A 12,061-nucleotide genomic window follows, 5' to 3' on the forward strand; every position below is an offset into this window, starting at 1 on the left:
CTCCTCAATACCCATCACCAGGCTAACCCATCCTCCCACGCCCCTCCCCTCTAGAACCCTCAGTTTGTTTTTCAGAGTCCATCGTCTCTCATGGTTCTTCTCCCCCTCCGATTTCCCCCCCTTCATTCTTCCCCTCCTGCTACATTCTTCTTCTTCTTTTTTTCTTTCTTAACATACATTGCATTATTTGTTTCAGAGGTACAGATCTGAGATTCAACAGTCTTGCACAGTTCACAGCGCTTACCAGAGCACATACCCTCCCCAGTGTCCATCACCCAGTCACCCCATCCCTCCCACCCCACCCCCCACTCCAGCAACCCTCAGTTTGTTTCCTGAGATTAAGAATTCCTCATATCAGTGAGGTCATATGATACATGTCTTTCTCTGTTTGACTTATTTCGCTCAGCATAATACCCTCCAGTTCCATCCACGTCGTTGTAAATGGCAAGATCTCATTCCTTTTGATGGCTGCATAATATTCCATTGTATATATATACACCACATCTTCTTTATCCATTCATCTGTTGATGGACATCTTGGCTCTTTCCACAGTTTGGCTATTGTGGACATTGCTGCTATAAACATCGGGATGCACGTACCCTTTCAGGGATCCCCTTTTTTAATCCATCACTTTACCTCTTGGATTTATATTTATAACCAAAACTTATTTTTTGAACATGAGAACATGAGGTTCCTATTCTAACTCTGTGCTTTATTCAACTTGAATATCTAGTGGCATCTTTGGATCTCAATTTTTATAGTTGGTTTCCATATGCGTGTAATTAAATGTGTTGTTGTTGTTTTTTTTCTCCTGGTAGTTATCTCATGTCAATTTAAGTTGTAGACCAGCTGCAAGAATCCTGAAGGGTGAGAAAAAAAATTTTCCTCTGCAAAAAGGCCTACCTACATTACTGAGGGTCATCTCCTGTACCTAAAGTTAACTGATTGCAGATGATGGCAATACTACAAAATGCTTTTACAGCACCAGAGATTAGTGTTTGATTAAATAAGTGGGTACTATTGTCTCGCCAAGTAAATACATCAGACTAATTGTCACAGATTCCAAAGGGCTACTCTGTCAGGGTAAATGTGAATGATAAATACCCCATCCTGCAGAAAAGGATAAAATTGTTTATTGAAATTAGCAGCAGGTATAAAGAAAAAAATCATTTCAGAATTTGTAAGTACCAGCTAGAGTGCATTTGAGTTTGTGATCTGAATGCATGCCATCAATGTGATGAAAAATTGGAAGTGATTACATGTTAGTAGTACGCCCAGGGGACTGGAAAGACTAAGTATACATTCTTTCTAGAGGAGCTGACTTCAACCTAGGTCTAAAAACATTCCAACATGGTGAAGTTCCTAGTAAATTCAGCATGAAAAAGTAAAAAACACAAGACACAGAATGATACAAGATAAAATGAGTAAGAGTCAGCAGAAACCAGACACAGAAGAATTCGTTCCATAGACATCAGATATTAAATTTGTCAGACATGAAATAAAAAATAACATTGCTTATTTATGTTAAACTAAGTTGAAAAATTCTGACAAATCAGTAAGAAAAAGACAGACAACTCAACAATGGAATGAGCAAAAGTGAAGAAGAAACAAATCACAAAAGAGGATATCTAGATATCTAATAAATATATAAAGATATGCTTAACTTTGTTTTTCATCAGAAAAATATAAATTAAAATTACAATGAGAGGGAGGAGTTAAGATGGTAGAGGACTAGGGGACCCTAATTTCATCTGGTCCCTGGAATTCAGCTAGATAGTTCTCAAATCATTCTGAACACCTGCAAATTCAATGGGAGATCTGAGAAAAGAATCGCTGCAATTCTACAAATAGAAAAGCGACCACCTTTTGGAAGGTAGGAGGTGTGGAGACGTGAATCCCAGATGATCTATCAGAAGATAAACTGCAGAGGGCAGGGAGCTTGCTTAAGGAGGCTACTGCAAAGTATTCTAAACAGTGGAGTGCAAAATCAGAACATTTAGAAGTCTGCTCAGTGGGGGACATCCCTGGCTTAAAGGAGCTCAGGTGACAAAACGGGGCACAATCCCAGGTGGGACAGCATGGCCTCAGGATCCCCAGGGTCACAAGAAGAATGGGGGTACCTGAATGTGGCAGAGTTTCCAGGCACCGGAGCAGGGAAGCTGGATGGAAACAGCGAGGCTAGGCGCCGGCTTTCTGCTTGATCATAAAACTTGAACCACTGCACAGCCACACAACCGCTCTCTGGGCAGGAGCCTAGCAGAAGGCAGAAGCAAGGCGAGACCCCCCTACCTTCCCCCAAGAGGAACGGTGTGGGTCCATGCCACAGGAGTCCATAAAGTTTGGAGACTCAAAACTGTGTCACATGCCTGAGATGAAAACTCTTGATCATGGGCTGGGTGAACAGAGTTCAGTCAGAAACCAGGGAGACAAGAGTGATTGACTGCTTTTCTGCCAGAGCTCACTGAAGATTGGGGGATGTGTGTGAACTTTCAGCTCCAGAGCTAGAGATAGGGGAGCTGCCATTTTCATCACCCCCCTTCACACATTGGTGCTGAAAGATTTCAGGGAGCAAAACAGCACCATATAGTGCACTCTGGAGCCACTTACACTGAGCCCGACCCCCTGGCAAGGGAGGTGCAATTCCACCAAGGCAAGACACTTGAGAATCAGTGCAGCACACCCCTCCCCCAGAAGACCAGCAGGAACAACTAGCTAGCACCAAGTTTACTGATCATAGAGAACTGCAAAACTTCAGCTCTTGGGGAAAACATTATATAGCATTCTCATCCCTTTTTTTTTTTTTAATACTTTAGTCTTTTAATTTTATTTTTTTCAGCTATTTTTCTTGTACTTTTATTCTTTTTTATCCTTTTTAATTTGTATTTTTATATATACATTATATAATTATTTTTTTTATTTTTGGTTTCTGAAATTCATTGTATTTTATTGCATTTTTGTGTGTTTTTCTTTCTTTGCTATATTGGGACTTAGTTTATTTTAACAAACAAATCAAAACATACCCAGGATCTAGTTTATTGTTTGGTCTGTTTTACCTCTTGTTTGGTTTATTCTTATTTTGTTTTGTTTCTGTTTTCTTCTGGTTTGCTTTGTTGGTATTTTTCTGGTGTTGTTGTTGTTGTTATTTTTGTCTTTTCTCTCTTTCTTCTATTCTTTTCTGGACATAACGACAAGATGGAGAAACTCACCCCAAAAGAAAGAACAGGAAGAAGTACTCAGTGCTAGGATTTAATCAATATTGATATAAGTAAGGTGTCAGAACTAGAATTCAAAAGAATGATTATAAAGATACTAGCTGGGCTTGAAAAAAGCATAGAAGACTCTAGAGAATCCCTTATTCTAGAAATGAAAGAACTAAAATCTAATCAGGCCAAAATTAAAAACACTATTACTGAGATGCTGTCAAAAATGGAGGTTCTAACTGCTAGGATAAATGAGGCAGAAGACAGAGTCAGGTATATAGAAGACAAAATGATGGAAAACAAGGAAGCTGAGAAAAAGAGAGTAAAACAACTACTGGATGACAAAGGGAGAATTTGAGAAATCAGTGATACCATAAAATGAAATAATATTCGAATAATAGAGGAGGGGTCCCAGAAGATGAAGTGAAGGGGGGAAGAAAGTTTATGTGAAGAAATTATAGATGAGAACTTCCTTAATCTGGGGAAGGAAACAGGCATTCAAGTTCAGGAAGCACAGAGAACTGCCCCCAACATCAATAAAAATAGGCCAACACCTCAACATATTAGAGCGAAGCTTGCAAATTTCAGAGATAAAGAGAAAACCCTGAATGTGGCTTAGAACAGGAGGTCCTAAACCTACAAGGGTAGACACATAAGGCTGGCAACAGACCTGTCCATAGAGACCTGGCAGGCCAAGAAAGACTGGCATGATATATTCAATGTGCTAAATGGGAAAAATATTCAACCAAGAATACTTTATCCAGCAAGGCTGTCATTCAGAATAGAAGGAGAGAGAAAGAGCTTCCAGGGGAAACAAAAACTAAAGGAATTTGTGAACACTAACCAACCCCTGCAAGAAATATTAAAGGGCTCCTTTGAGTGGAGAGAGAGCCCAAAAGTAACAAACACCAGAAAGGAACAGAGACAATTTACAGAAACAGCAACTTTACAGGTATTACAATGGCATTAAATTTATATCTTTCAATAATTACTCTAAATGTAAATGGACTAAATGCTCCAATCAAAAGACACAGGGTATCAGATTGGATAAAAACAAACAAACAGGGCGCCTGGGTGGCTCAGTTGTTAAGCGTCTGCCTTCGGCTCAGGTCATGATCCCAGGGTCCTGGGATCGAGTCCCACATCGGGCTCCCTGCTCGGCGGGAAGCCTACTTCTCCCTCTCCCACTCCCCCTGCTTGTGTTCCTGCTCTCGCTATCTCTCTCTCTGTCAAATAAAGAAATAAAATCTTTAAAAAACAAACAAACAAACAAACAAACAAACAAAAAACAAGATCCATTGATGGCTGTCTGTAAGAGATTCATTTTAGACCCAAAGACACCTCCAGATTGAAAGCAAGGGGGCGTGAGAGAACCATTTATCATACTAATGGACATCAAAAGAAAGCTGGAGTAGTAATCCTTATATCAGACAAACTAGATTTTAAACCAAAGACTGTAATAAGAGTTGAAGAGGGACACTATATCATAATAAAAGGGTCTATCCAACAAGAAGACCTAACAATTGTAAATATTTACACCCCTAACTTGGAAGCAGCCCACTATATAAACCAATTAATACAAAATTAAAGAAACACATTGACAATAGTACATTGATGATAGGAGCAGACTTTAACAACCCACTCATAGCAATGGACAGATCATCTAAGCAGAAGATCAACAAGGAAACAAGAACTTTGAATGACGCACTGGACCAGATAGACTTCACAGATATACTCAGCATTTCATCCTAAAGCAACAGAATACACATTCTTCTCGAGTGCACATGGAACATTCCCCAGAAAGGTTCACATACTGGGTCACAAATCAGGCCTCAAACAGTACAAAAAGATTGACATTATACCATGCGTATTTCAGACCACAACGCTTTAAAGCTTGAACTCAATCACAAGAGACAACTTAGAAGGAAGAACACAAATACATGGAAATTAAAGAGCATCCTACTAAAGAATGAATGGGTCAACCAGGAAATTAAAGAAGAATTAAACAAATACATGGAAATGAATGAAAATGGAAACATGACCGTTTAGAACTTTTGGGATGTAGGAAAGGTGGTCTTAAGAGGGAAGTATAGAGCAATACAGGCCTTTCTCAAGAAATAAGAAAAGCCTCAAATACACAACCTAACCTTACAACTAAAGGAGCTGGAAAAAAGAACAGCAAATAAAGCCTAAATCCAGCAGGAGAAGAGAAATAATACAGATTAGAACACAAATAGGGGTGCCAGGGTGGCTCAGTCAGTTAAGCATCTGCCTTCAGCTCAGGTCTTGATCTCAGGGTCCTGGGATCAATCCCCACATCAGGCTCCCTGCTCAGCAGGGAGTCTGCTTCTCTCTCTCCCTCTGCCCCTCCCCCCCCGCTCGTGTTCTCTCGATTTCTCTCAAATGAATAAATAAAATCTTAAAAAAAAAAGATTAGAGCAGAAATCAATGATACAGAAATTAAAAAAAAAAAACACAGTACAACAGATCAATGAAACTAAGAGCTGATTCTTTGAAAGAATTAATAAGATCGATAAACCTCCAGCCAGACTTACCAAAAAGAAAAGAGAAAGGACCCAAATTAATGAAATCATGAACGAAAGAGGAGAAATCATAACCAACACCAACGAAATACAAACAATTATAAGAGAATATTATGGGCAAATATATGCCAACAAATTAGGCATCTGGAAGAAATGGATGCATTCCTAGAAACATATAAACTGCCAAGAATGAAACAGGAAGAAATAAAAAACCTGAACAGACCCATAACAAGCAAGGAAACTGAAGCGTTAGTCAAAAATCTCCTGACAAACAAGAGTCCAGGGCCAGATGGCCTCCCAGTGGAATTCCACCAAACATTTAAAGAAGAACTAATACCTATTCTTCTGAAGCTGTTCCAAAAACTAGAAAAGGAGGGAAAACTTCCAAACTCATTCAATGAGGCCAGCATTACCTTGATCCCAAAACCAAAGACCCCACCAAAAAGGAGAATTACAGACCAATATCCCTGATGAACATGGATACAGAAATTCTCACCAAGATATTAGCCAATAGCATCCAACAGTACATTAAAAGGATTTTTCACCATGACCAAATGGGATTTATCCCTTGGCTTCAAGGGTGGTTCAACATTTGCAAATCAATCAACGTGATAGATCACAGTAATAAAAGAAAGGACAAGAACCTCATGATCCTCTCAAAAGGTGCAGAAAAAGCATTTGACAAAATACAGCATCCTTTCTTGATTAAAACTCTCTGCAGTGTAGGGATAGAGGGAACATAGCTCAATATCATAAAAGCCATCTACAAAAAACCCACAGCTAATATCATTCTCAATGAGAAAAACTGAGAGCTTTGCCCCTGAGGTCAGCAACATGACAGGGATGTCCACTCTCACCACTGTTGTTCAACATAGTACTGGAAGTCCTAGCCTCAGCAGTCAGACAACAGGAAGAAATAAAAGGCATCCAAATCGGCAGAGGAAGTCAAACTCTGACTCTTTGCAGGTGACAGGATACTTTATGTGGAAAACACAAAAGATTCCACCCAAAAGTTGCTTGAACTCATACAGGGATTCAGCAAAGTGGCAGGATATAAAATCAATGTATGGAAGTCAGTTGCATTTCTATACACTAACAATGAAGCAGAAGAAAGAGAAATCAAGGAATCGATCTCATTCACAATTGTACCAAAACCCATAAGATACCTAGTAATAAACCTAACCAAAGAGGTAAAGGATCTGTACTCTGAAAACTGTAGAACATTTATGAAAGAAATTGTGGAAGACACAAAGAAATGGAAAAACATTCCATGCTCATGGATTGGAAGAACAAATATTGTTAAAATATCTATGCTACACTACTCAGTCAATGCAATCCCTATGAAAATATCATTGACATTTTCCACAGAGCTGGAACAAATGATCCCAAAATTTGTATGGAACCAGAAAAGACCCCAAATAGCCAAAGGAATGTTCAAAAAGAAAACCAAAGCTGGTGGCATCACAATGCCAGACTTCAAGCTATATTACAAAGCTGCAATCATCAGGACAGTATGGTACTGGCACAAAAACAGACACAGAGATCAATGGAACAGAACAGAGAACCCAGAAATGGACCCTCAACTCTGTGGTCAACTAATCTTTGACAAAGCAGGAAAGAATATCCAATAGAAAAAGAGTCTCTTCAACAAATGGTGTTGGGAAAATTGGACAGCCACATGCAGAAGAATGAAACTGGGCCACTTTCTTACACCACACACAGAAACAAACTCAAAATGGATGAAAGACCTAACTGTGAGACAGTAATTCATCAAAATCCTAGAGGAGAACACAGGCAGCAACCTCTTTGTCCTTGGCCACAGCAACTTCTTGCTAGACACGTCTTCAAAGGTCAGGGAAACAAAAGCAAAAGTGAACTATTGAGACTTCATCAAAATAAAAAGCTTCTGTACAGCAAAAGAAACAGTTGACAAAACTAAAAGGCAACCTTTGTAATAGGAGAAGATATTTGCAAATGTCTTATCAGATAAAGGGCTTGTATCCAAGATCTATAAAGAACTTACCAAACACAACACCCAAAAACAAAAAATCCAGTCAAGAATTGAGCAGAAGACATGAATAGATATTTATCCAAAGAAGGACATACAAATGGCCAACAGACCCATGATGAAATGCTCAACATCACTTGGCATCAGGGAAATGCAAATCAAAACCACAAGGAGATATAACCTCATACCAGTCAGAATGGCTAAAATTTCAATTCAGGAAACAACAGATGTTGGTGAGGATGTGGAGAAAGGGGAATCCTCTTAGCCTGTTGGTGGGAATGCAAACTAGCACAGCCACTCTGGAAAACAGCATAGAGGTTCCTCAAGAAATTAAAAGTAGAGCTCCCTTATAACCCAGCAATTGCACTACTAGGTATTTTTTGAAAGGATGCAAACATAGTGATTCAAAGGGGCACCTGCACCCCAGTGTTTATAGCAGCAATGTCCACAATAGCCAAAATATGGAGAGACCCCAGATGTCCATCCACAAATGAATGGATAAAGATGTGGTGTATATATACAATGGGATGTTACTCAGCCATCAAAAACCATGAAATCTTTTTTTTAACTTTTTCATTGTTATTTATATATTTTTATTATGTTCATTTAGTCACTGTATGCATGAAATCTTGCCATTTGCAATGACATGAATGGAACTAGAGGGTATTATGCTAAGCGAAAAAAGTCAGTCAGAAAGACAAATACCATATGATTTCACTCATATGTGGATTTTAAGAGACAAAACATGAACATAGGGGAAGGGGAGGAAAAATTAAAAAAAGGATGGAAACAGAGAGGGAGACAAACCATAAGAAAGTCTTAACTCTAGGAAATAAACTGAGGGTTGCTGGATGGGAGGAGGATGGGTGAAAGGGGTACCTGGGTGATGGGCAATAAGGAGGCCACTTGACGTAATGAGCACTGGGGGCTATATGCAACTGATCAGTCTCTAAATTCTTCCTCTGAATTACATTATATGTAAACTAAATTCTACCTCTCAACATACACTATATGTTAATTAAATTGAATTTAAATTAAAAATTTAAATATTTTAAAAAATAAATAAAAATAAATGAGTCATGGGACACAAAGTACAGCATAGAGAATATAGTCAGTAATACTGTAATAACACTGTATGGTGATAGATGAGCACAGCATAACACATAGAATTAACAAATTGACATATTAAATACTGAAATTGATATGGTATTTTATATCAACTACACTTCAATTTAAAAAAAGTGGATTCATGTGGTCTTCTAGGATTCTTCAAAGGTGACCTTTTGTCACCCTTCTGTATCATAATGAATGTATGGGTTTATGGCTTTTTGCATCATAATAAATTTATGGCTTTAAATTTAATGAGGCTAGATCTGTTGCAGTCATTGTTGCTATCAATTTTCAAATTGTCCCATTGAGTAGATACTAGATATTGGAATTCTCCCACAAGGCAGAGAGAATCTCCAAGATCTTTTGACCCAATCTGAGAAATATTTTACTGCTTCATCACTGCCTGATATGAGAAAATGTTTCATACTCTTCTTGTGTATTTCCTATCCAGACCTGGAACCAGTCATTTCTCCAAGAATCTTTGATTTATTTTATTGGAAAATTGTATTTTAAGCTCATAGTCTGGGTGCTAACATACTGCTACTTAATCAAAGTTTCTAGGATTCTTCAGTGGGTAATGGTAAAAAATTTTTAAGATGAAACACCTCATGGGCTCATAAGTATGTCATGAGTTCACCCTGATGTTTTCAATTCAAATCCAGGGCCATGGTATATTAATCTCTTCTGTGTTAATCTGTGCCTCCTTTCCCCACCTTGATATCTTGCTTTCCAAAACACTGGAGATCATGGAATTACAAGATCACATAATTACTCATTTTGGGGATCCCACATCTCACAGTAAACTTTTTTTTCTTTTAAGATTTTATTTATTTATTTGACAGAATGAGAGAGAGAGAGCACAAGCAGGGGGAGTGGCAGGGAGAGGGAGAGGGAGAAGCAGGCTCCCGGCAGAGCAGGGAGCCTGATGTGGGACTCGATCCCAGGACCCCAGGATCATGACCTGAGCTGAAGGCAGTTGCCCAACCTACTGAGCCCCCAAGGTGTCCTCACAGTAAACTTTCTCACAATAATACTAATATTAGCACCAACAATATAATCTCTAAAATGGCTTAAAAACCAATTTACAGATGATCTTCTCATTCTCTTTCCACTTATTTCACTTCTGTCATACTTCCAAGGCAGCTCATACCCATTATGTACTCTCTTCACTCTCTAATAATCCTCATTTAGTCCTTCACTTACAAATAAATATGCATTAAATCCTCAGTTTGGGCCATTATGTCAATATATTATTTTGGTTATTTGGGGGCATTCTCTTGGAAATTCCTAAGGAAGCGCTCATGGGATGAATCCCCAGAGTTCTTACACATTGATGAGTTTGTCTGTGACCTTCATACTTGAAAGTCAGTTTGGTTGAATACAAAATCCTTGGATCATATGATCACATCTTCCCCTTATATTTAAAATGTTATTCCATTTTTTTCTAGCCTAAAGTGTTGTCCAAAAGTCTGATGGCATGTTTCTTTCCTCATTAGTCACTTCGTTTGTTTTTTTTTATTTTTTTCCTGAATGTCCAAAGGAAATTTTTCCCTTAAAATCCATTACTTTAATACACCTCGGCATTTGCCATTTAACTGGTCATTCTGAAACAGTGGTTTACTGTAGTTCTTATTCTCTCCTGAGTTCTAGTACTTGATTTATACCTTCATACTTCTAATTAATTGTTCTTCCATATCTTACATCATTTTCTTGATATTTTCAGCATGGTTTGAGATATCAGTTTACAGTTTTCATCCATGGGCATCTCTTTAGGGCTGCAGGCATGAGCGACTTGTGTGGACATAGCCCAGATGGGCCTGGAGGAATACAGTCTCTGTCCTCAGGGAGCTCAGGGAGGACAGGAGATAGGACCCTAGAGGCACAGCAACCATTACACATAAACCACCAGAGCTGGCTCTGAGGCTCGGACTTGGAAGGGCAGGAACAGAGAGAAAGCTGGCAGGAGGGAGGACTGTCCCAGAAGGCATCCCCAGAGAAGGGGTGGTGGAGCAGACTGAAAAGGGGAGCAGGGACTCGATCCACTCATTCATTTATTCATCCAACAAATTTCTGTAGTGACTACTAGACTCCAGACACTGCTGAGGAACTGAGGACATGGGGACAAATAAAACTGGAAACCCTCACAATCCAGTGGAGAGAAGAAGCACACTTATAAGTGATGGAGCCCTGAAATAAGGGCCATATCCACATGTGGACAAGTCAGTGTGTGAGCAGAGAGGGGCTTCAGGCCTTGAACCTGGTTCCTGTGTGAATCTTGGGGGCTGCCGGGCAGATGGCAGGGCTAAGGTACATGGGGCAGAGGGGCAGCCAGAAAGGGAAAGAGAAGTCAAACAAGCATCAGCCCATCTTCTCACCTGGCTTAGGAGCTGGGTGCCCAGGGGAGGGGAAGATGAGGAGAGAGGAAGGTGGGGCCTACTCAGAGGGCTGGGAATGCCCAGCTCTGGGGTCTCAGAGCTACTTGGAGGATGGTGGGGTGCTAGCAGTAGAGGATCACCCTAACCTGAGAAAGGAGGGACAGGATGGGGCTGACTGGGAGGGGACACCAAGTGTTGAGTCAGGGTGGAGGGTGAGGACAGGGGAAGCCCAGCAGCCAGGTGGGCACAGGGAACAGTCTCAGAAGGAGCAGGGGCTCCCTCAGTGTTTGAAATGAGGCCAAGCCTTAATGATGTTGTACAAAGCTTGCCCAGGAGACAGGGTGTTGACAATATCACTGTGCCCCACCAGCAGGTAGTTGGGAATTAAATATCCCTTGTCCACTGCACACTGGATCAGGTTCTGGGCTGCTTCCAAGGCTGCGGCGTTGGGCGGGGTACCTGTAAAACAGTTATCTATCTGTTACAGGTTTCCAGGGCACCCTGCCCAGGTCAGGACCCACTCCTGAATCCCCCCTAACCCACCCTACCACCCTGCTAATATATTCTGATACTGCCAGCCACCCTATAGACAGAAAATCAAGTCAGGTCTCAGATTCTTCAGCATCAAAGTTCTTGAATGAAAAGAGCAGAGCCTGGGATAAGACATACAACTGTTTAGGGGATGCATGGAGCTTTTGTCCATTGCAAATATTTAACCTGGTAGTTCTCAACTGGGGGAATTTAGCCTCCCATGGGGATATTTGGCACTGTCTAGAGACATTTTTGGTTGTCACAGCTAGGCAAAATGTGTTACAGGCATCCGGT

This window comes from Phoca vitulina, unplaced genomic scaffold, assembly GCF_004348235.1.
Source record: "Phoca vitulina isolate PV1807 unplaced genomic scaffold, GSC_HSeal_1.0 scaffold130, whole genome shotgun sequence".
NCBI lineage: Eukaryota > Metazoa > Chordata > Mammalia > Carnivora > Phocidae > Phoca > Phoca vitulina.